Source organism: Schistocerca piceifrons, chromosome 1 (assembly GCF_021461385.2).
Source record: "Schistocerca piceifrons isolate TAMUIC-IGC-003096 chromosome 1, iqSchPice1.1, whole genome shotgun sequence".
Classification (NCBI taxonomy): domain Eukaryota; kingdom Metazoa; phylum Arthropoda; class Insecta; order Orthoptera; family Acrididae; genus Schistocerca; species Schistocerca piceifrons.
Genome location: NC_060138.1, coordinates 1,015,713,424 through 1,015,738,305, shown reverse-complemented (window position 1 = coordinate 1,015,738,305; position 24,882 = coordinate 1,015,713,424). Strand labels below are relative to the sequence as shown.

The 24,882-nt window shown below is 39.5% G+C and overlaps 1 non-coding gene across 1 annotated transcript; it reads left to right on the top strand.

Moving 5' to 3' along the window:
• The first annotated feature begins 9,828 nt into the window (after window positions 1–9,828).
• Trnav-cac lies at window positions 9,829–9,901 on the top strand. The gene has a single exon. It is a non-coding gene; the product is annotated as a tRNA-Val (tRNA).
• The last annotated feature ends 14,981 nt before the right edge of the window (window positions 9,902–24,882 follow it).

Genomic DNA, 24,882 nt, shown 5'->3' with positions numbered 1-24,882 from the left:
CATGTTTAGCCACAGGGTGATCCTCATTACCAACAAACACTGTCTGCCTGTGTCCATTCATGCGAATGGACAGTTTGTTGCTGGTCATTCCCACATAGAATGCATCACAGTGTAGGCAGGTCAGTTGGTAAATCACGTGGGTGCTTTCACACGTGGCTCTGCCTTTGATTGTGTACACCTTCCGGGTTACAGGACTGGAGTAGGTGGTGGTGGGAGGGTGCATGGGACAGGTTTTGCATCGGGGGCGGTTACAAGGATAGGAGCCAGAGGGTAGGGAAGGTGGTTTGGGGATTTCATAGGGATGAACTAACAGGTTACGAAGGTTAGGTGGACGGCGGAAAGACACTCTTGGCGGAGTGGGGAGGATTTCATGAAGGATGGATCTCATTTCAGGGCAGGATTTGAGGAAGTCGTATCCCTGCTGGAGAGCCACATTCAGAGTCTGGTCCAGTCCCGGAAAGTATCCTGTCACAAGTGGGGCACTTTTGTGGTTCTTCTGTGGGGGATTCTGGGTTTGAGGGGACGAGGAAGTGGCTCTGGTTATTTGCTTCTGTACCAGGTCGGGAGGGTAGTTGCGGGATGCGAAAGCTGTTTTCAGGTTGTTGGTGTAATGATTCAGGGATTCCGGACTGGAGCAGATTCGTTTGCCACGAAGACCTAGGCTGTAGGGAAGGGACCGTTTGATGTGGAATGGGTGGCAGCTGTCATAATGGAGGTACTGTTGCTTGTTGGTGGGTTTGATGTGGACGGACGTGTGAAGTTGGCCATTGGACAGGTGGAGGTCAACGTCAAGGAAAGTGGCATGGGATTTGGAGTAGGACCAGGTGAATCTGATGGAACCAAAGGAGTTGAGGTTGGAGAGGAAATTCTGGAGTTCTTCTTCACTGTGAGTCCAGATCATGAAGATGTCATCAATAAATCTGTACCAAACTTTGGGTTGGCAGACTTGGGTAACCAAGAAGGCTTCCTCTAAGCGACCCATGAATAGGTTGGCGTACGAGGGGGCCATCCTGGTACCCATGGCTGTTCCCTTTAATTGTTGGTATGTCTAGCCTTCAAAAGTGAAGAAGTTGTGGGTCAGGATAAAGCTGGCTGGTAATGAGGAAAGAGGTTTTAGGTAGGGTGGTAGGTGATCGGTGTGAAAGGAAATGCTCCATCGCAGTGAGGCCCTGGACGTGCGGAATATTTGTGTATAAGGACGTGGCATCAATGGTTACAAGGATGGTTTCCGGGGGTAACAGATTGGGTAAGGATTCCAGGCATGAAGGATGGGAGACTGCATGTAATGGGTTGAAGGTGTTGATCTACGTAGGCAGAGATACGTTCTGTGGGGGCTTGGTAACCAGCTACAATGGGGTGGCCGGGATGATTGGGTTTGTGGATTTTAGGAAGAAGGTAGAAGGTAGGGGTGCGGGGTGTCGGTGGGGTCAGGCGGTTGATGGAGTCAGGTGAAAGGTTTTGCAGGGGGCCTAAGGTTCTGAGGATTCCTTGAAGCTCTGCCTGGACATCGGGAATGGGGTTACCTTGGCAAACTTTGTATGTGGTGTTGTCTGAAAGCTGACGCAGTCCCTCAGCCACATACTCCCGACGATCAAGTACCACGGTCGTGGAACCCTTGTCCGACGGAAGAATGACGATGGATCGGTCAGCCTTCAGATCACGGATAGCCTGGGCTTCAGCAGTGGTGATGTTGGGTGTAGGATTAAGGTTTTTTAAGAAGGATTGAGATGCAAGGCTGGAAGTCAGAAATTCCTGGAAGGTTTAGAGAGGGTGATTTTGAGGAAGAGGAGGTGGGTCCCGCTGTGACGGAGGACGGAACTGTTCCAGGCAGGGTTCAATTTGGATGGTGTCTTGAGGAGTAGGATTAGGATCATTTTTCTTCGTGGCAAAGTGATACTTCCAGCAGAGAGTACGAGTGTAGGACAGTAAATCTTTGACGAGGGCTGTTTGGTTGAATCTGGGAGTGGGGCTGAAGGTGAGGCCTTTGGATAGGACAGAGGTTTCGGATTGGGAGAGGGGTTTGGAGGAAAGGTTAACTACTGAATTAGGGTGTTGTGGTTCCAGATTGTGTTGATCGGAATTTTGAGGTTTTGGAGGGAGTGGAGCTGGAAGTGGGAGATTGAGTAGATGGGAGAGACTGGGTTTGTGTGCAATGAGAGGAGGTTGAGGTTTGCTGGAAAGGTTGTGAAGGGTGAGTGAGTTGCCTTTCCGGAGGTGGGAAACCAGGAGATTGGATAGTTTTTTGAGGTGGAGGGTGGCATGCTGTCCTAATTTACGGTTGGCCTGTAGGAGGATGCTCTGAACAGCCGGTGTGGATGTGGGAGAGGAAAGATTAAGGACCTTTATTAAGGATAGGAGTTGACAGCTGTGTTCATTGGCTGAGTTGATGTGTAGGTGAAGGATTAGGTGGGTGAGGGCAATGGATTGTTCAGTTTGGAACTGGTATAGGGACTGATGGAAGGAAGGGTTGCAGCCAGAGATGGGAACTTTAAGTGTGAGGCCTTTGGGGGTGATGCCAAATGTCAGACAAGCCTGAGAAAATAGAATATGGGAGCGTAATCTGGCTAGGGCGAAGGCATGTTTGCGGAGGGAATGTAAATAAAACTTAATGGGGTCGTTGTGGGGGTGTTGTGAGGGTGACATGGTATTAGAAGGTGGAAAGTGTAACATGAGGTGAGGTGAAATGAAAATGAAAATAAAAATATATGGGGAGAGATAAAGGTGAACCGGAAAGTAACTGGAGATCTGGAATGAAAAAAGGCGAAAAGGTGTTGGTTACAGCTGGGCTATGTTGGACTTGGGTTGGTAGACAACGATGTGCATAAAGGTTAGGTGGTTGTGTTGCCGCCAAAACACGTTAAAGGACGGAGAAATTCGGGAAAATTTCGAAAAAACTGCGTGTAGTATATTAAAAGGAGTGGTATTGTGGTGGCAGATTATGAAAATGAGGCTAACAATTGTCTGACGAAGAAATAATGACGTAAAAACCTGTGGGAAGCGGCTAAAAATTATAAGTGATGTGGGAAAAACGGAAATGGAAATAAAGCGAAAGTTATTAGAACTGGCCAAAATGGTTGTTTAAAAGGTGAAAGGAGCTGTTTGTGAAATAGAAACGGTGGATATTATAGCGGCAGTAGTGCTGAAAGCGGCAAAAAAATTTTTTTGGTTATAGTTTGGAAGTGGGTTACGTATTATTTAGTATATATATAAGCGGGATAAAATAGTATAGCAGATTACGGTAAAAAGGAGAAGGTGAATACAAAGTGAAACTATTGGCAAAAACAGAAAGAGGAAAATAAGACGACAGAAAAGATTTCGAAATGCAACAGTGACAATAACAAACGTAATTGTTGGATTCAAATTAATGATATCAATATAATAGAAGGAAACATTCCACGTGGGAAAAATTATATATAAAAACAAAGATGAGGTCACTTACCGAACGAAAGCGCTGGCAGGTCGATAAACACACAAACAAACACAAACATACACACAAAATTCAAGCTTTCGCAACAAACTGTTGCCTCATCAGGAAAGAGGGAAGGAGAGGGGAAGACGAAAGGAAGTGGGTTTTAAGGGAGAGGGTAAGGAGTCATTCCAATCCCGGGAGCGGAAAGACTTACCTTAGGGGGAAAAAAGGACAGGTATACACTCGCACACACACACATATCCATCCACACATATACAGACACAAGCAGACATATACAGAGGCAAAGAGTTTGGGCAGAGATGTCAGTCGAGACGGAAGTGCAGAGGCAAAGATGTTGTTGAATGACAGGTGAGGTATGAGTAGCGGCAACTTGATATTAGCGGAGATTGAGGCCTGGCGGATGACGAGAAGAGAGGATATACTGAAGGGCAAGTTCCCATCTCCGGAGTTCGGATAGGTTGGTGTTGGTGGGAAGTATCCAGATAACCCGGACGGTGTAACACTGTGCCAAGATGTGCTGGCTGTGCACCAAGGCATGTTTAGCCACAGGGTGATCCTCATTACCAACAAACACTGTCTGCCTGTGTCCATTCATGCGAATGGACAGTTTGTTGCTGGTCATTCCCACATAGAATGCATCACAGTGTAGGCAGGTCAGTTGGTAAATCACGTGGGTGCTTTCACACGTGGCTCTGCCTTTGATTGTGTACACCTTCCGGGTTACAGGATTGGAGTAGGTGGTGGTGGGAGGGTGCATGGGACAGGTTTTGCATCGGGGGCGGTTACAAGGATAGGAGCCAGAGGGTAGGGAAGGTGGTTTGGGGATTTCATAGGGATGAACTAACAGGTTAAAAAGGTTAGGTGGACGGCGGAAAGACACTCTTGGCAGAGTGGGGAGGATTTCATGAAGGATGGATCTCATTTCAGGGCAGGATTTGAGGAAGTCGTATCCCTGCTGGAGAGCCACATTCAGAGTCTGGTCCAGTCCCGGAAAGTATCCTGTCACAAGTGGGGCACTTTTGTGGTTCTTCTGTGGGGGATTCTGGGTTTGAGGGGACGAGGAAGTGGCTCTGGTTATTTGCTTCTGTACCAGGTCGGGAGGGTAGTTGCGGGATGCGAAAGCTGTTTTCAGGTTGTTGGTGTAATGATTCAGGGATTCCGGACTGGAGCAGATTCGTTTGCCACGAAGACCTAGGCTGTAGGGAAGGGACCGTTTGATGTGGAATGGGTGGCAGCTGTCATAATGGAGGTACTGTTGCTTGTTAGTGGGTTTGATGTGGACGGACGTGTGAAGTTGGCCATTGGACAGGTGGAGGTCAACGTCAAGGAAAGTGGCATGGGATTTGGAGTAGGACTAGGTGAATCTGGTGGAACCAAAGGAATTGAGGTGCCACAGAAAGTTAGTAGTGGTGGGCATGCCTCTGATGAAAATGCACTTATATATCTAACTTTGTCACTAATGATGTAATTTTTGGTATGATAGATCTGAAAATTCTAAAGTCTGCGTGATTTAGAATGGGATTAAAAAAAAGATATGCACAGCAACAGGCAAATCTTCATCAGTTATTTTGTCTTCAGGAACCCAGAACATTAAATCATAATTACAGCCTCAAGAATGTACCCCTAGACACAAAAACAGAAGAAGGGATCAGTTGGTAGGACACTTTCTGAGACATCAAGGGATCACCAATTTAGTACAAATCATAGAGTGAGACCAAAAGATGAATACAGTAAGCAGATTCAGAAAGACGTAGGTTGCAGTAGTTACTCAAAGATGAAGAGGCTTGCACAAGATAAGAGTGGCACGGAGAGCTGCACAAACCAATCTTCAGACTGAAGACCACAACAACACCAACAATGAATGACATCAAAAAGCTTCTCTAGCAACAGAATAAGCAGAGCAACCATTTAGCTATAAATGACAAGAGAGTTGTATGAATGTGTTTTAGAAATATGACAGCAAATATGGAAATGGTACAAAATCAGTTAATGGAAGCTCCAAGTTGGAATACTAACAGTATAAGGAAAAAAATGGATTGCTGCTCACAGTAAAGATTACATGCTGATTTGCAGGCAGGCACAATGAAAAGACGTTTACACATTAGCTTTCAGCCAAAGCCTTCATCAGAAAATGAAACATACACACATTCATTCACACAAGCAGGCACATCTCACACACACAAATGACCACCATCTCTGGCAACTTGGATTGGAATGCAGCTGTCACCTAGAATGGAAACAACAATCTGTAGGGGGTATGGAAGGGGAAGGGTTAGCCGGGTACTGGTGGGAGGAGAGAAGAGTGCTGTCTGATGGAGCATGCAGAGTACATGTTCATTGGCAGAAGGTGGTATGCAAAGAGAGAGGAAGACAAGAATATGGAGGAGGTGACAGGGCAGAAGCAATGTAAACTGTTGGGTGGAGGGTGTGGGGATAGTAAGTCACCATAGATTGAGGCCAGGATAATTTCAGGAGCGTATAATATGTTATAAGGATAACTCCATCTGTGCAGTTCAGGAAAGCTCATGATGTGGGTTAGGAAACTTTATCACTCCCTGCCCCCCCCCCCCCCCCTCCAACTTCCCACCTCCCTGACCCCCAACCTCCTGGCACTGCCCCTGTCAGCAGTCTAGTACTTGCATCCTCTGTCAAACAGTGCTCTTCTCTCCCCCCACCCACACCCTGCTATCCCTCCTCCTTCCCCGCCCCTCTATATTGCTGCTTCCATTCTACAGAACCAGTACATTAGAAATATGGAATTTTAACAATGAACCATACCTTACACATGATTTTTGGTAATATGATTGTACACAAATTTCAGATTTGAAATTAGGAAAAAAAAAAGAAAGAGTGTGACTTCTGACCAATAGCATGAGTGAACATTGAGCTGTAACTGCTCTTTGTGAGTAGTGCAAAACTAAAAAAAAATTATATATCCTATCCTTGGCTATATGTGATTTGTTAAGATAATGGTGTGCACTGCTATATGAAAATACACATGTAGACAAACAATCATGTAAATGTTTAACATTAGTGCTGAGGATAATGGGAGGAGTTGTCAAATAGGAAATCTTACATAGGAGCGCATGGAAAGTCCCTATATCATAAAACTATAATACAGGATGAGCACAAAGTCTTGTCCTGATTATAAAAATTTTAACAGAATAACTGTTTGACACAATAAGTTACATTTGATGCCGTTACATAGGTTAGTGTTACTAGTTTTCTGAAGACCACTTACATTAGTAAACATCAATGTGTGCTCCTTTGGTAGCTCGGAGAATGTCAAGGCAATATTCCAGTTCCCACCAGGTGTTTCATAACATGTGTTCTGTCACAGTACCCACAGCAGCTTGTATCCTAGCCTTCAGTTCATCTATGTCAGCAACTGGTGTGATGAAGACTCTGTCCTTGATATAGACCAGAAAAAAAAGTCCAGGGGCATAATGTCTAGAGAGCGGGATGGCCAGGGTCTTGGATCATTCCTTTCATTCCACTGATCCAGACATTACTCCCCTCTCCAGATATTACGCCCCTTGACTTTTTTTTTTTTTTTTTTTTTCCAGGGCTATATCAAGGACAGTGTCTTCATCACACCAGTTGCTGACGGCGATTAACTGAAGGCTAGGATACAAGCTGCTGTGGGTACTGTGACAGAACACATGTTAAGAAATACTTGGGCTGAACTGGAATAACACCTCGACATTCTCCGAGCTACCAAGAGAGCACACATTAAGGTTTACTAACGTAAGTGGTCTTAAAAAAAAACTAGTAACACTAACCTATGTAACGCCATCAAATGTAAATTATTATGTCAAATGGTTATTCTGTAATAAATTGTTATAATCAGGGCAAGACCTTGTGCTCACCCTATATATCGAACTAAAAAAAAGAGAGAGACTTCGTTTCAAAAAAGTGCAAATGCCTGTTGTTTTTGTAGTACTCAGTAGTACATAAAAATTACCTTTATTTTAAAAGGATGCTACTGTGAATTTACAGAAGACTGTTTCTGCTGCTTTGTTTCTATTTCACAATGGATGTGGCCACATGTCCACAACAAAGTTGTTAAATGAAATGGGTAACAGAAAACATTAATTGTGGTTAATTGTGGTCAGGACATCTGTTATTAAATACATTTACATTAATTGTGGTTAATTGTGGTCAGGACATCTGTTACTAAATACATTTATGATAGAGGTTTCCTTTTTCTTGAGATTCAGTTATTTTATTGAACTGTAACAGATTGTGTACAGCTTTTTAATAAATAGTGTATTGTACCACTGTGTTACATAAACCAAGGACAAATAAAAATTACAGTAAAAAACTCCAATTTTTTGAAACTAAAGCAACTAAAAAAACACATGCACATAACTTACACACTAATTGTATTCTTGGTCTCTCTTGTAAGATTTGCAACATTTTCATAGAAGTAGAACAACACATGATCGCGTTGCAGAAGGCGTATCTTTAGCAGTATATTCTGGAAGTGAAAAAACAAGGGTCCAGAGCCCTGCAAATCTGTCAAAGAAAAATAACTGTATTAACAACTTGAGCATTTATCTCAAATGATGAAAGGAAATATTACCTTAAAAATGGCTCAATGTTGCAATTGTAAATTAGAAAAAATAAATATACATACTACTCTGTTGTCCAGTAGTTTCTATGACAAAAGAAAATGATAACCAATTGTGTAAAAATTATTTGATAATGGTATTTTTATCAGATAAAGAGAGCAGATAGAAGATTTGTGTCAACAGCACAAGACTTAAATTTTCTCAGCAAAATTTTAAGAAGGGTTAGCCAAGACTACAGGAAAGACACCAGGAAGCATTACAAAATATTTCATGAAATATAGTTTTTAAAAGTGTCAGCATTAGCTGTGACAGTTACACATCTAGTGCTACAACAGTAGGATTTTATATTTGATTGCTAAAGTATTTACTCACAGACAAAAAGTAGCACATAGTTCCTCAATTAAATAACTAAATATAAATAACTTACCATACAGTCCTTTTCGTAAATGATTTACTAAACTCAAATCATTGCATGGTGATCCTCCAATCAGAAGATCAATAGGACCATCTGCCAAAATTTTGCTTATGCAGTCTTCAGTTATGTGTCTGACATCACCCAGATGTGTAATTTGGCCAGGGAAATTTTTGTCAGTTATCTTCTTGGCATGATGATTTATTTCACTTGCAAAATATTTTGTTACTGGGAGCAATAATTCCTCCTTTAGTACAAATAAACCTGTAAAGTCATGCTGTCATTCAACAGTTCTAATTTTCAAACTATTATCAGAGGACAGAAGCTATTTATATTATTTTTCTGCATACATATTAAGAAAGAGTTATCACCCTTAAGTAAAATGCATCATTTGTTGTCAGCTCTAGCAACCAAACACCTTATTTTCAGACCATAAAGTACTTCTTAAGAGCATTCTCTTTTCCTTTGGTATTGTTTACAAATCACAAGTATAACACTTCATACAATGCATGGCTTTTAATTAAAGGCTCTGAGGTGGAGCCACCATGAAATATATATTGAAATACATTTATCAATAACGTATTACAGAATTTAAATTGTAAGATACATTTCAAATATATCTCACACGTGTTTACATAATGACAGTCAACATTTTTGGAACTTTGATTTCAACTAATATTTTTTGGAACTTGAAATGTCAATTAAGCTCTATGTAGTGGAGGTTTACAGGTGTGGCTTCTACACAGTACAGCTCTTATGGTCATCCCAAAGGGCTCAGTTGCTTCAGCGTAGCCATTCTGTGTCATGTCTGCATCATGCCTATATCACAAGAAGAACTTGAGAGATGTCATATGAGCTTTTGTCGAAGCTGTATTTTGTGGATTTTGTATATGGGTTTTATTATAACTTACGTCCTACAAATAAATGCTGTTACAAAACACTATCTCTAAAAACACATTGTTATTGGTAGAATTTATTGTAAGAAAATGACAAAAAACATCCTGTTGGTGGTTAAAGAACCTTTTTAATTTCACTGTTTTGATATAACCTGCATGTTATGAAAGTGTGCCGCTTCAAGGCAACGACACATTGAAGATGTATCAAAAACATGTTCTTGGTGGGATCTGTTGCAATTAAATTCAGTTGAATACCCCATAGGTGATTAGGGTATCACATAATAAAAGGCACATGAACTCACAAGATCATGGTACTGTAGTGGATATCATCACAGACTAATGAATTATAGTACCACAGATTGTGGGTACGCATCTTGTTGTCTTCAAATAATATTGTATTTATTTTCTCATTTCCTAATAGATCATGGGGCTTTCTTATTAATTTAATAGAAGTATGTTCTGTAATGTTAGGTGCTTTATATATGTATAAGAACTTTCTTTCTCCATTGCATACCGAGCGAGGTGGTGCAGTGGTTAGCACACTGGACTCACATTCGGGAGGACGACGGTTCAATCCCGTCTCCAGCCATCCTGATTTAGGTTTTCTGTGATTTCCCTATATCGTTTCAGGCAAATGCCGGGATGGTTCCTTTGAAAGGGCATGGCCGATTTCCTTCCCAATCCTTCCCTAACACGAGCTTGCGCTCCGTCTCTAATGACCTCGTTGTAGACGGGATGTTAAACACTAACCACCACCATCTCCATTGCATGAACTGCTGGAGAATATGGACCAACAAAGATTATTTTCTATGCCACTAATTGATTTGATCATGATTCAGTATTTATTTATTCACTCACAAATAAATCAAAAATCTGTGATAAAATGGAAATATCATTACTTCATTGGGTGAACTCATATACACTACAGATTGAACACACACAAAATATTAAACATCTCTTTGGCGTTTAGGGGGGGGGGGGGGGAAACAACAACAACAACAACATTAAGCATGCAACATACTGGTTGCAAGCTTTATGTTGGTCCCTCTGAGATTGGTGGAAGCAAACTGACTTTGTGTCACTTCACAATGTTTACTCTTGTTGTCAACCTTAGGTGTGTGAGACTATTGTGCACTGTATCTATAAGTAGCCATTGTGAATATAGATGTGTGGCGTTGTGCATGGTGACCATTAATATTATTTACAAAAATGAGCTAAGAGACTGTACCTGGTGCTAGTGCTTGCCATCAGATTTTGTGATACTTCTGTGATGCGTTAATCCATTACAAGTTCATTACTTTTATAAGCAATAAGTTGGCTACTCTAGATCCAGGAAGTAGGGCTTATCTCAATAGCCAATGTGCTATGAGTTGATCACTACATACATACATACATTAACCCTTGTTACATAGATCATGAATACAACATTTCATAATGATGTGGAATGTGTCACTTTAAAATAAGTTTTCTTTACACAAAATAATTAATTAATTAAATTTTTTTAATTTTTTTGCAGATTCTACTTCATATCTAAGAATTCATCTATTGAGTAGAAGGAACTGTCATTCAGAAATTCTTTTAATTTGCTTTTAAATGTTGGTTGGCTATCTGTCAGACTTTTAATACTATTTGGCAAATGACCATAGATTTTTGTGGTGGCATAATTCACCCCTTTCTGTGCCAAAGTGAGATTTAATCCAGAATAGTGAATATCATCCTTTCTTCTAGTGTTGTAGCTATGCACTATGCTGTTATTTTTGAATTGGGAAGGGTTATTAATGACAAATTTCATAAGTGAATATATGTATTGTGAAGGTACTGTGAATATCCTGAGTTCCTTAAATAAATGTCTGCAAGGTGATTTTGGGTGGGCTCCAGCAATTATTCTGATTACACACTTTTGTGCAATGAATACTTTCTCTCTTAATGTCAAATTGTCCCAAAATATGATGCCATATGAAAGCAGTGAATGAAAATAGGCATAGTAGGCTAATTTACTGATATGTTTGTCACCAAAATTTGCAATAACCCTAATAGCATAAGTAGCTGAACCTAACCATTAAAGCAGATCATTGATGTGTTTCTTCCAGTTCAATTTCTCATCAATGCACACACCCAGAAATTTTGAATATTCTACCTCTACAACAATATTCTACCTAAGCAATGGTGTCCCTGTGAGACACCATTCTTGATACCTCCCCAGTTCACCATTCTTGATACCTCCCCAGTTAGAGGACTCTGTTGGTTTTTGTAGACTATCTGTGCTGTTAATTTCAACCTTCTGCATTCTTCCAGTTAAATATGAATTAAACTATTTGTGCACTGTCCCACTCATACCACAATACTTCAGCTTATCTAGAAGAATTTCATGATGCACACAATCAAAAGCCTTTGAGTGATATACCAATGGGTGATGTTCGGTTATTCATTGCATTTAATATTTGAACAGTGAAAGCATATATAGCATTTTCTGTTGAAAATCCTTTCTGAAAACCAAATTGACATTTTGTTAGTACTTTATTTTTACAAATATGTGATGCTACTCTTGAATACGTTACTTTTTCAAGAATTCTGGATAAAACTCACAGAAGTGAGATTGGGCAGTAGTTGTTAGCATCAGATCTATCCCCTTTTTTATGTAATGGTTTAACAATAGCATATTTCAATCTATCTGGAAAACTCCCTGTTTCAGTGAGCTACAACATATGTGGCTGAGAATCCTACTTATTTGTTGGGAACAAGCTTTAAGTACTCTCTTGGAAATGCCATTAATTCCATGTGGGCTTTTACTTTTGAATGAATTTATTATTTTCCTAATTTCAGTAGGAGAGGTAGGTTGAATTTCAATTTTATCAAATTGCGTAGCTACTGCCTCTTCCATATACTGGCTTGCATTTTCTAATGAATAGTTGGAACCTATTTTCTCTACAAGACTTTAAAAATGATTATTAAAAATGTTTTCTACTTCTGACTTCTTGTTAACAAACTTTTCACTGTGTCTGATAGAAATACAGTCTTCCTGTGCTCTTGGTTGCCCTGTTTCCCTTTTCACAATATTCCAATTTGTTTTAATTTTATTATCAGATGTGCTAATCTCAGACATAATGCACATACTTCTGGACTTTGAATAACTTTTCTTAATACAGTGCAGTTGTTTTTATAATGTTTCATTGTTTCGGGATCATTACTCCTCATAGCTATAAGATACATTTCCCTTTTCTGTTTACAAGATATTTTTATCCCTTTAGTAATCCATGGCTTTTTACATGGTTTCTTACAATGATACTTCACTGTTTTCTTAGGGAAACTGTTTTCAAACATACTCACAAAGGTATCATGAAATAGGTTAAATTTTAAATTAGCATCTTGTTCCCTATACACCTCATTCCAGTCTAACTGTTGCAAGCTTTCCCCAGAAATTTTGAAGTGTTAAATCATTAATGGAATGCACTATTTTGGAGGACTGTTTTGCGTTACTGTATATATCATATACTGTAACTAGCTGTGCATCATGATCAGACAGACCATTCTTAACAGGAAAAGTTTTTATTTGTTGAATTTATCTTGGCCTATGAAAATGTTAGCTATCAGTGTGCTGCTTTCCTGAACCGCCTGAGTAGGAAAATCAATAACTGATGTCAAATTGAAAGAACCAAGTAATACTTCAAGGTCAAGCTTTCTATCTGACCCTTTCAGAAAATTTACGTTGAAATCCCCATAAACAATAACTTGCTTTCCCTTATCCACAGGTAGCACATTTGAAAATTTCCCAATGGGGACCTACACATGGCTACAATTATAAAAGTGCCTTTATTTAGTTTAAACTCACATGCACATGCTTCTATGTATTGCTCTACACAAATTTTTTTAGTTTCCAAATTTTTCACACTATGACTGATTTTAACATATATGGCAATGCCTCCTCTCTCCATAAAGTCTCTACTTACATGTGCTGAAAGCTTATACCCACCTACATTTACCATTTTCATACCTGTGACTATTTGATGTTCAGACAGACATAGTACATCTATTCCACCCTCAGTTTCTAAATCTTCTAAACAAACAAGAAGCTAATCTACTTTGTTTTTTAATCGCCTGATATTCTGATGCAATATATTAACATTATTGTTACTGTGCTTTTATGTGGATCTTGTGACATAATAACATTATTTTTCACTGTTGTGTTACGAGAATCTTGTGGTATTTTCACATCACTAGTACCTGCCTGTCTGAGCTTTCCATTAATCTTAATTTCAATCAATGTAGGATGATTGGATACTTATCTTAGCTAAAAAAGTACTCCCATGAGTTTCAGTGCCCCCCCCCCCCCCCCCTTAAAGATTTTCCTATCATCCCAGCCAGACTGCCCTTCCCTTTCCTATCGAGATGCAGGCCATGTCTTGAGAAGTCCCGCCTACCAATACCATCAACAGGAACCAAACCTATGCTTGAAAAAGTTGCTGCCCGTAGCAGCTGATCTAGTCAGGGAGCAGTAGCCGACCGAAATAGACCCAGCAACAGGCAAGTTACCGCATTTCTCATTTACGAGTTCCTAACCAGAAGATAGTTTTATTATATCATCTGTGTGCCTTAATAGTTGAGTTTATTGAGTTTCTGTGTGAAATTTAATATCTAATGGACACAGTTGTCGTGTTTTTCGTTTGTGTCAGAATGTAAACCGATTTTGTGACACATTAAAAGTTTCATATCAGGGTCAAATTATTTAGTTTCACCTGAGTGCTTCGGTAGTTAGGTTTTTGAATATCTGCATATTACTAGACACAGTTCGTGCGTTTTTGTCAGGGTCTACAGTAGAGTTGCACAGCACGTGTCAATAGTCCTTTTATCCGCATAGTTTAGTTTTCCACGGTCTTTACCGGATGTCCAGCACGTCAGAGTCCTCTGATCGGTCCTCACCAGTGGCCATCCCAGTTACTGCTCGCACTGAGCCTGACCCCTCACCTGTGGTTGAGTGGGAGGTCACCCCGGTGCAAAGCAGGTGGCGAAAGACTTCCCTGGTGACCTCACGTAAGACCTCCCTGGTTTATCCGATAAACAGATTCCAGGTGCTGTTTGTGGCTGACACTGTCGCTGTGCCAGATACTGTCACCTGTCCTCTTTCAGAGGAAACCACTCAGCCTGCAAGATCTGGGCAGTTGCACAGGGTGGGATTATTGGTAGTTGGGAGCTCCTACGTTAGGTGCGTTATAGGGCCCCTTAGGGACTTGGCTGACAAGAACGGTAAGAAATCCAATGTGCACTCCATGTGCATACCGGATGGAGTCATTGCAGATGTGGAAAGGGTAACATGAAGAACACAGGGAGCAGCCAACTGCTTGTGGTGGTCCACATTGGTACCAATGATGTGTGTCACTTTGGATCATAAGACGTTATCTCTGGTTTTGAGTGGCTAACAGAAGTGGTAAAGGCTACCAGTCTTGCTTGCAAGATGAAAGCAGAGCTGACCATTTGCAGCATAGTCGATAGGACCGATTGCGGACGTCTGGTACAGAGCCTAGTGGAGGGTCTGAATCACAGGCTCAGACAGTTCTGCGACCGTGTAGGCTGCAGCGCGGACTTCAATGCGAGATGCCTATAACAAGTTCCACAATGAAACTTTGTCTCAAAACCTGGCAGAAAACCCAAAGAGATTCTGGTCGTATGTGAAGTATGTTAGCGGCAAGAAACAATCAATGCCTTTTCTGCATGATAGCAATGGAGATACTATCGAAGACAGTGCTGCCAAAGCAGAGTTACTAAACACAGCCTTCCAAAACTCCTTCACAAAAGAAGACGAAGTAAATATTCCAGAATTTGAATCAAGAACAGCTGCCAACATGAGTAACGTAGAAGTAAATATCCTCGGAGTAGTAAAGCAACTTAAATCACTTAATATAAGCAAGTCTTCTGGTCCAAATTGTATGCCGATTAGGTTACTTTCTGAGTATGCTTATGCATTAGCTCCATACTTAACAATCATATACAACCGTTCGCTCGACGAAAGATCCGTACCCAAAGACTGGAAAGTTTCACAGGTCACACCAAAATTCATGAAAGGTAGTATGAGTAATCCACTAAATTACAGGCCCATATCATTAATGTCGATATGCAGCAGGATTTTAGAATATATATTGTGTTCAAACATCATGAATTACCTTGAAGAAAACGGTCTATTGACACACAGTCAACATGGGTTTAGAAAACATCGTTCTTGTGAAACACAACTAGCTCTTTCTCCACATGAAGTGTTGAGCGCTATTGACAAGCAATTTCAGATCGATTCCGTATTTCTGGATTTCTGGTAGGCTTTTGACACTGTACCACACACATGGCTCGTAGTGAAATTGCGTGCATATGAATATCATCTCAGTTATGCGACTGGATCAGTGATTTCCTGTGAGAGAAGCCACAGTTCGTAGTAACTGACGGAAAGTCATCAAGTAAAACAGAAGTGATTTCTGGCGTTCCCCAAGTTAGTGTTATAGGCCCTTTGCTGTTCCTTATCTATATAAAAGATTTGGGAGACAATCTGAGTAGCCGTCTTCAGTTGTTTGCAGATGACACTGTCGTTTATTGACTAATAAAGTCATCAGAAGATCAAAACAAACTGCAAAAAGATTTAGAAGAAATATCAGAATGGTGCAAAAGTGGAAGTTGACCTTAAATAACAAAAATTGTGAGGTCATCCACATGAGTGCTAAAAGGAACTCGTTAAACTTCGGTTACACAATAAATCAGTCCAATCTAAAAGCCGTAAATTCAACTAAATACCTAGGTATTACAATTACGAACAGCTTAAATTGGAAGGAACACATAGAAAATGTTGTGGGGAACGCTAACCAAAGAGGGCGTTTTATTGGCAGGATACTTAGAAAATGTAACAGACCTACTAAGGAGACTGCCTACATTACGCTTGCACATCCTCTTTTAGAATACCACTGCGCAGTATGGAGTCCTTACCAGATAGGACTGATGGAGTACATCGAAAAAGTTCAAAGAAAGGCAGCACATTTTACATTATCGCAAAATATGGGATAGATTGTCACAGAAATGATACAGGATTTGGGATGGACATCATTAAAAGAAAGGTGTTTTTCCTTGCGACGGAATCTTCTCATGAAATTCCAATCACCAATTTTCTCCTCCGAATGCGAAAATATTTTGTTGACACTGGCCTACATTGGGAGAAACAATCACCATGATAAAATAAGGGAAATCAGAGCTTGTACAGAAAGATATAGGTGTTTATTCTTTCCGCGAGGCTATACAAGATTGGAATAATAGAGAAATGTGAAGGTGGTTCAATGAACCCTCTGCTAGGCACTTAAATGTGATTTGCAGAGTATCCACGTAGATGTAGATGTAGATATTGACCCTCCTGACAGAGCTGTTTAATTGGGGCAGTCATACCTCAAGAAAGCAAGAACTAAGCCAACATTTGTATGGTTCGTTGCAGATACAGTTTCAGATCCCAGCGTCCTCTACATTGGAGTCAAATAAAAGTGTGCTACCATTACACTGAATTAAGTATCTCTCCAAAAGTGTCTTCTGGCACCATTTGTTGTGATAAGTTGATGTTATTTAGTAGCTGATTGTGAAGTGGAAAAAAGATACAAGATGTAAACTTTTGGCTAGAGTGTGATATGCCCACTTCATCACCACCCTCCTGAAATCTTGCCTGTGGTGACAGATCAATGTGTAGCATAACCGAAGATCTAGGTTAGTTCCGATCGATAAACATTGCAGCCTTTCCGAGTATGGAAACCACAAGCCAGACCTGCTTTATACATTTAAATATTTATACAGTTCTCTTCACAAATTTAAATCTGCTTCAATGGAGTAAAAGCAGTAATGCTGTAAATATGACTTCAAAGCTGTTCGAAAGATTTTTACCCTGGTAATGTTTTCAAGAAATTTGTAATACTGTTTAGCTCCTCTGTGGGAAGTACCATTCTGGCACATGGCTGTGTTGATTTGATCGTATGATATCAGTAGCAATCCAATTTATAACAGATAACAAATCAGAAAAAATGAAGATGTAACTTAAACGAAACCTGTAAAGGGTTTCTTAACTATCGTCAATGTTAGTAATATTCTAATGTTCATGATTTGTTTATTTTGCTGTTTTATTTTTGTTTGATTAAATGTTATAAAATGGATTGCTGTTGATATCATGTCAGTTCCTTGTACGTTTCAAATGTTTCATTCACTTGATGTATTGAGAATTGTGTGGGGGGTACAAGCAGCAACACAACACTACTGCAGGTGGAAGATAGTCGTATTGTTGGAGAAAACTGTGAGCCATTTCACTATATGTCAGCAGTGTATTTGAGGAGATGTGTGTGTACATCTCTTAAATGTCTGCATTCATACATGACATAGTTATGTAACAAGAATGTGCCTATTTGTCTATATAGAACCAGAAAATCTCCATGGCAATTAACTAAATAGATGATATTTTTGACTGATGATGGACAAAGCTGAGGAAATGAGAGAAAAGATGTGAGAGGTGGTATATGTTATTACTTTTTTTTCAAAAATCAATATTAATTTAAACATGGACATTGTTTTTGAGGCTGCCTGAGGATGATTAAGATTATTCAAAAGAACAAATAGCTGTACATAAGAGAATTGTGAGTGAGAATGTAATAAAAGGTTATTTTCATGAGCACTGACACAGTAATGTAAAAGGCTAGCTTAGAACCTGCTGCTTCACTCACACAGACTGCATGGTCTGCACAGATATTTCTCTTTTTTTAAGGGGGGTAGGATGTCAAACAGACTGACTTGGAGCAGGAGAGGCATCACAGGACAGTTTAAACTTTGTCAGCATCACCAGGAAGGATTCACGATTCAGATTCATTGCAGTGGAAGTTCGAAAACATAACAAAGTAAATTTTTTTTCCGTTTGAAATTTAATCATTTTTTTCACTTCCTAACGGCTGCATTTGTTGCTATAGGTACACTTTTCTTCATAAGTTAAAGAGATTCTTCGATGAATTTTGCACAGCATACACACCATACTGAAAGGTGTACAAAACTCTAGAATTTATTTAATTTATGAAAACACAAATGATCTGTTGTATCTTAAACTTCATGTTTAGAAAAAACACAAATTTTGTAGTTAACTACCTCAATTTTTACCACAGTTTTTAATAGATTTCGAAAATTCTAGAGTTTCACACACCTTTAAGTATAGTTTGTATGCTGTGCAAAATTCATCGAACCATCTCTCTTACTTATGAAGAAAAGTGTACCTACAGCAACAAATGCTGCCATTAGTAAGTGAAAAAAATGATGAAATTTCACATGTAAAAAAAATTACTTCATTATGTTTTCGAACTTCCACTGCAATGAGTGTGAATTCTGAATCCTTCCTGTTCATGCTGACAAAGTTTTATGAATTTATTTGTAAAAGTATAGACAGTGGAAATTAAAATGTCCTGTGGTGCCTCTCCTGCTCCAAGTTGGCCCATTTGACGTCCTACCCTCCTTAACCAAATTTTTAAGTTGTTTAGCAATTGCAACAACATCTAAGCTTTTCACACTATTTAAGGCCATAGAAGCATGGTCTTTTCTGAATGTACTTCTGATGAAAATGAGATTCTGGTAGCCGGAGTCTGAGATCTTTGTTAGTCTTGTTTTTTGAGTCCTTGGTGTGATATTTCAATAAAAACTTTCATCCACTAATGTATATTTCTTTAGAAGTCAAATACCAGATTTCTTAGATTAGCTTCAAAAATGTTTTCAATAATGAAATACTTTAAAACACACTGAAACACACACACACACACACACACACACACACACACACACACACACACAAATATTTGATTCCTAACTGAGAAGCCATACACAAACTTCCTTAAGATTTAGCTTACAAAATGCTTTCGTACTGCCTTACACATTTCTGCCTTACAACGCTCTCAAAGATTCTACCTGAGAAATAGGTGGAACAGTAGTACTGAAAATACATTGGTACAGTTACATAAAATGTAGTTCACACAAATGGAAGAAGCAAGAATCAGTGAAAAACACTGACAGAGTTCATGAACTGCACATTGTAAAAAATGATGGGAGTTAGAATTCACCAAAATACCTATAACACACTCTTTGGTGAAATGAAATTTAATTTGTCAAACATGCATATAAAGTATCTGATCTACATTACTTGATGTCATCTCAGTGCAAACTGCCTCACTGTACACATCAAAGTATTTGGTAAAGAAGCTGCTAGATGGTAGTACTATACAGCATTCATTCAATATTTTACCCCCTTGGCAGCTGAATTTTCAAAAATGCTGAAACACATTTTTTTTGTTTTCTATTTCTGATTGAGAAATGGAATAACCAATTTTTGTAGTTCTAGCTTCAAAATTTTCTAAATACTGATATATTTTCTAAAAACCTTCAAACAGTCCCTTACTAATCAATGCTAGAGTATAAGATCAACACCCTCCCCACATTTTAAGTTTCTACCCTTAACAGTTTTAGGCTGGGTGATGATGAGTCAGTGAATCAGTAAGGGCTTATTCCATCCCACTTAGGGATTGAATGTCCAAAAAAATGAAAGATGTAATTTTTTATATCTGACAGGGAAAATTCAAACTGTCATAGATTTAGCTTTAAAAATGTTTTCATAATGAAAAATCTTCATAAAAAAATTTCATCCCCTATTTCACCCCCTACAGACCAGTCTCCATTGTTCCAATATTCTCAAAGATATTTGAGGCACTCATACACACACAAATAAGCAGCTTCTTTGAAAAACACAATATCCTATGTAGCAATCAGTTTGGCTTGCACAAAGGGAAAAACAACAACAGGGACCTTCCTGGAAATCATTGACCAAACCTTAGCAGCTTTTGAAAACAATAATATGGTATCACTGGTATTATGTGACCTAAGCAAAGCTTTTGATTCCATTCCTGTTGACGTACTACTGGGGAAACTAGAGTTTTATAGGGAGAGAGGGAGCACTTTAGCTGTGATAGATTCTTATTTAAGTAACTGAAAACAATTCATTTCAGTCAGAAATGTAAATACTTGCATAATGAAAATCAGCACAGGTGTACCACAAGGGTCTATCCGTGGACCCTTCTTCTTCATTGTAGCTATTAATGATTTACCTAAAAACATAGCCCACCCTGGCATGTGTTATGCTGACGATACAACACTACTTCCCACACATCAGAACATTTCAGATCTGAATAAACTAACAAAAGAAACACTTGATAAGGCCCTGGACTGGTTTGCAGCCAATAAGCTCTTGTGCAATCCTGATAAAGCCCAACAACTTTTAATGGGAACATCAAATGAAGTAGGCAATAAGTCAGTAAAACTCTTAGGTATTCACATTGACTCTAAACTCTATTGGGAGGAACATGTCAATCATGTATGTGAAAAATATCTCAGGTGGCATACCTTATCTTGAAACTATGGGAGTTAGTGAGCTTAGAGTACCTTAGGGTGACATACTTTGGGCTATTACAGTCACATATTTCATATGGTCTCATTATATGGGGGCACTCCCCTCGCATCAGGAACATCTTGAAATAACAAAAAAAAATCTTAAAGCATAATATGTAAAAGAGGTCATAGGGAACACTGTCGTCCTTTTTTTCCAAGACTCAGAATATTCACAATTATAAATTTATACAACTATGTGTCTGTGCTCTATACTAAAAATAATATTTCAGAATTTATTGCCAGAGGGGAAATACATGAACACCCGACCAGGGCTAAGTGTAATTTAGACATACTGCACCGCAGATTAGCAAGAACAGGAAATTCCCACAAAGTTAACCCACTCAAAATATCCAATAAACTGCCAATTCATGTTCAGTCTATAGAAATAATATTTTAAAAAATTAAGTGGTACAGCTGGCTGTTAGATCATCCATTCTATGACATTAAAGAATTCTTTGAGATGCCTGAGGAAGACATTAGCATTTAAAAGTTGTCTGTAGTTAAACATATTATTGTGTGCTGTGGTTAATCATGTGTAATTACATAGTGTATACAATAAACAATACAATAGTATATTATATTAGATTATAGTATAGCTTATTGCATTAACTTTTAGAAGCTATCCTGGTGCAATTTGGTACACTGTCATGCTTGAAATGCAATCTATAATGTACTGACACTTGTTTATTTTATTATTCTGTATGTAGTAGTACATCCAGTATGACAAAGCCAATATCACTGTAAAATGATCTATGGTGAATAAAATTCTTGATTCTTGATTCCTACAGGTATAATTTCTTAAAAGACTGGAATGTGTAACTTTTTTCCTTTTTTTTCTTAATTTCCGAGATGTCAAACAGCAGTTTTCACAGATGTAACTTTAAAAATACTTTAGTAGTTGTTTAATAATGATTTTATTATGACAAGAATAGATAGCTACCCAACGTATAGTGGAGATGCTGAATTACAGATAGGCACAACAAAAAGACTGTCAAAGAAGTAAGCTTTCAGCCAAAACACCTTCTTCCAAGTTTAGACAACATACACACATTCTCATACAAATGCAAGTCACACACACACACACACACACTCACATATAAAGACAACTCACACACACACACACACACACACACACACACTCACATATAAAGACAACTCACACACACACACACACACACACACACACACACACACACACACACACACTCATACAAACACAATTCACACACACATGACCACTGCCGTCTAGTTCAGAAGAAGACCTTTTGGCCAAAAGCTCACATGTTTGACACACTTTTTGTTGCGTCTAACTGCAACTCAACATCTCCACTACATGATAAGCAGCAATCTATCCTTTTCATAGTACTGTCATTATTCCATCCTGGATTCTTCACTGTTTAATAATGATTTATTTAAAAAAACTTTCGCCCCATAAGAGTCAAAAGTTCCAAAAATGCTCAAACACTTATTTCTTTATTTCTGACCAATAAACCAAATACCAATTTTCATAGTTCTAGCTTCAAAATTACCTTAGCAGCAACATGTTCCCAAAAAAATTTTCATCCTCTATTCAAAAAATTTCTTCTTAAATGATGTCTACAGTATAAAGTCAACACCTTCTCCAGATTTCAAGTTTTTTCCTTAGCTGTTTGGTATGGGTGATAATGAGTTGGTCAGTCAGCATATTTATAGATTTATAGATGTGTAGCAATCAACCTGATAAGTGAGCTAGTGAATGATATCTGATGGTAATGCTTACATACCTGTGCCAATGCCATCAAAGAGTGACAGAACTCTAATCTGTTTCTTGCAGTATATTGTCTGAGTTGGTATACACAATGTGTCTATCACAGATGGAGAAAACATATGCAAAACCTGTAAATTTGAAATGACGATGAGTCCTAAAGCAAATTTTACTATTGGAAATATATCACTTTAGACCAACTCTGTAATCCCTTTAACATTACAGTTCATTTGCATAAAAAAGGATTTCAAATCAAAATAGGCTTTGATACCTGCAAAGTACACTCCAGATTATTTCACAAACAATTGCAATCAACTTCAAGTAGAAAATTTTTTCAAATCAAGACAAATTCAATAACCATCCTCATTTCGCAACCTATTGACACTACAAAATAATGGATTTCATTTTGCACAAAAAAAGTTGAGAAGAACTAAATAATAAAGAAGCTGTTGTTAACACACGAAATGGTAAATCAGTATACAAATGCACTACTCCCACACTGCTGAAGCCCAACAGAATTTTTTCAGTCTGTAAGTTAAAGTTATAGAAAGTATCAGCAATGCAAACAATGAATACATATAACTGTTTGCGCAAGAATTCTTGGAGATGATTTGCAATAAATGAAAAGTTTAAAGTTATTTCATAGGTGTAAATTAAGACTTTTTGCAGTAACAGTGAGTATCGATAGTCAACGGCAGCCAATGATAATTCAGCAAAAATGCTCTTGTGACGTTGACAAGTATGAACAGCATACCTCCACCATCAAGTAGTTTTGCATCTACTGTGCCGGCTTTGTTTATGCCTTCGTTTGTTCTGCTTCACCATGTATCCTGCTGTGCAGCATGTGGATATCAAAGCTCCTGCACCTACAATGGGACCTTTTGTCACTTCACCACCACCTGGATTCTACAACACATTTCCTGCAGTTTCATCGCCTCAACACTTTTGCCACTCGACAGTGCAACATGTGACTGCAGACTCGGGATTTTCCTCTCCAGCAAGTGTGCGTCAACACATGCATTTCAAAAATGATAATGAGGAGAGTAAACTTCCTCCTTTTCATCATGCTGAAGTGGATTCTTGCTTTTCGTGCACAAACTATGTATCAGACGCCAGCCGCCCGGACGACTGTTACAACAGTGCCGAGTGCAACCTCGCCTTTGTTAGGATAGACCATGTGTACCGATCGTGCTCCCTCATCACCTGAGTGATATACTGTTTCATCGGTTTACCAAAGTGGACAATGCCCAGTGTATATAATGAACATTTCCAGGCCAGTTTCCACCCCAGTGACCGTTCAGATCCTCAGCGCACTTTAAGGGCCCCCACCTGATGTGAACAACATGCCGCGTAGTGATACTAACTGTGGTTTCTGGCCCTTTGAACATGATCCAGTTCATCATATTGACAGCCCAGTGGGAACATATTACTGCGCTCCGTGCATGTCCGTGCTTCCAACCCCCCCTTAATCCCCCGTGCCCTCACAAGTAATCTTACAGGGTGTACAGGATGTTTCTGCTGCGTGCCTTCCACATTGGACTTACACACCGCAAACATTGCTTGGACAGTTCTATAGCATCGTTTCTAAGTGCTTTGGTGGCCATTCTCATATGCTCTCACAGACTGCATGCTTGCACCCAATGCAGTGCAGTCTGTGTCGACAAGCTGGTCCAGAATCCATGTCATAGAAGTGATACGAGAGACTCAGATACAGAACTAGCTGCACCTTTGTTGCCACCACCAGGCCGCTTACTGACCTTGTCCCCATTATCCGAGGACAACCCAGCAATGTGGTTTGCTCTTTTAGAGAACTTGATGTAACTGTACTGCGTCACCGACAACAAATCAAAATTCCTTTGCCTCATGATTCAACTGTACGGTCACACAGACCTGATCTGCAACCTACTTCTGATGCCACCACTTATCAAGCATTTCTTGTGTTCCCCACAAGAGGTAATTCTGTGAATACTGTAAGAGGAACATCTCGGTGACTGCACACCAGCCCAGCTTTGACACTGGCTATGCCTCCTGCTCAGTGAGCAGATGATGCTGGATGAAACCCTGCGGTCAGTCTGGTTATCAAAACTGCTTACAGATCCCCAGGTTTATCTCCTCCCCCATGCCCTGGGATCCACCAGTTTGTGTCTCCAGATGGCTGACCAGATCTATTCGATTACACACCAGCACCACCAGCAGGAGCTTACACAACAGGTTGGGATCCTGCACTGGTAGCTCTCCCAGCTGCAGGCAGGAGCAGGTCACACTCTGCCCCCCAGACTGCTGCACCCTCTAGCACCCAGCATGTGCGCTCTCTGCCCATTGAGCTGCTGCATATCGTGCCTGTGCCAACCACCCTG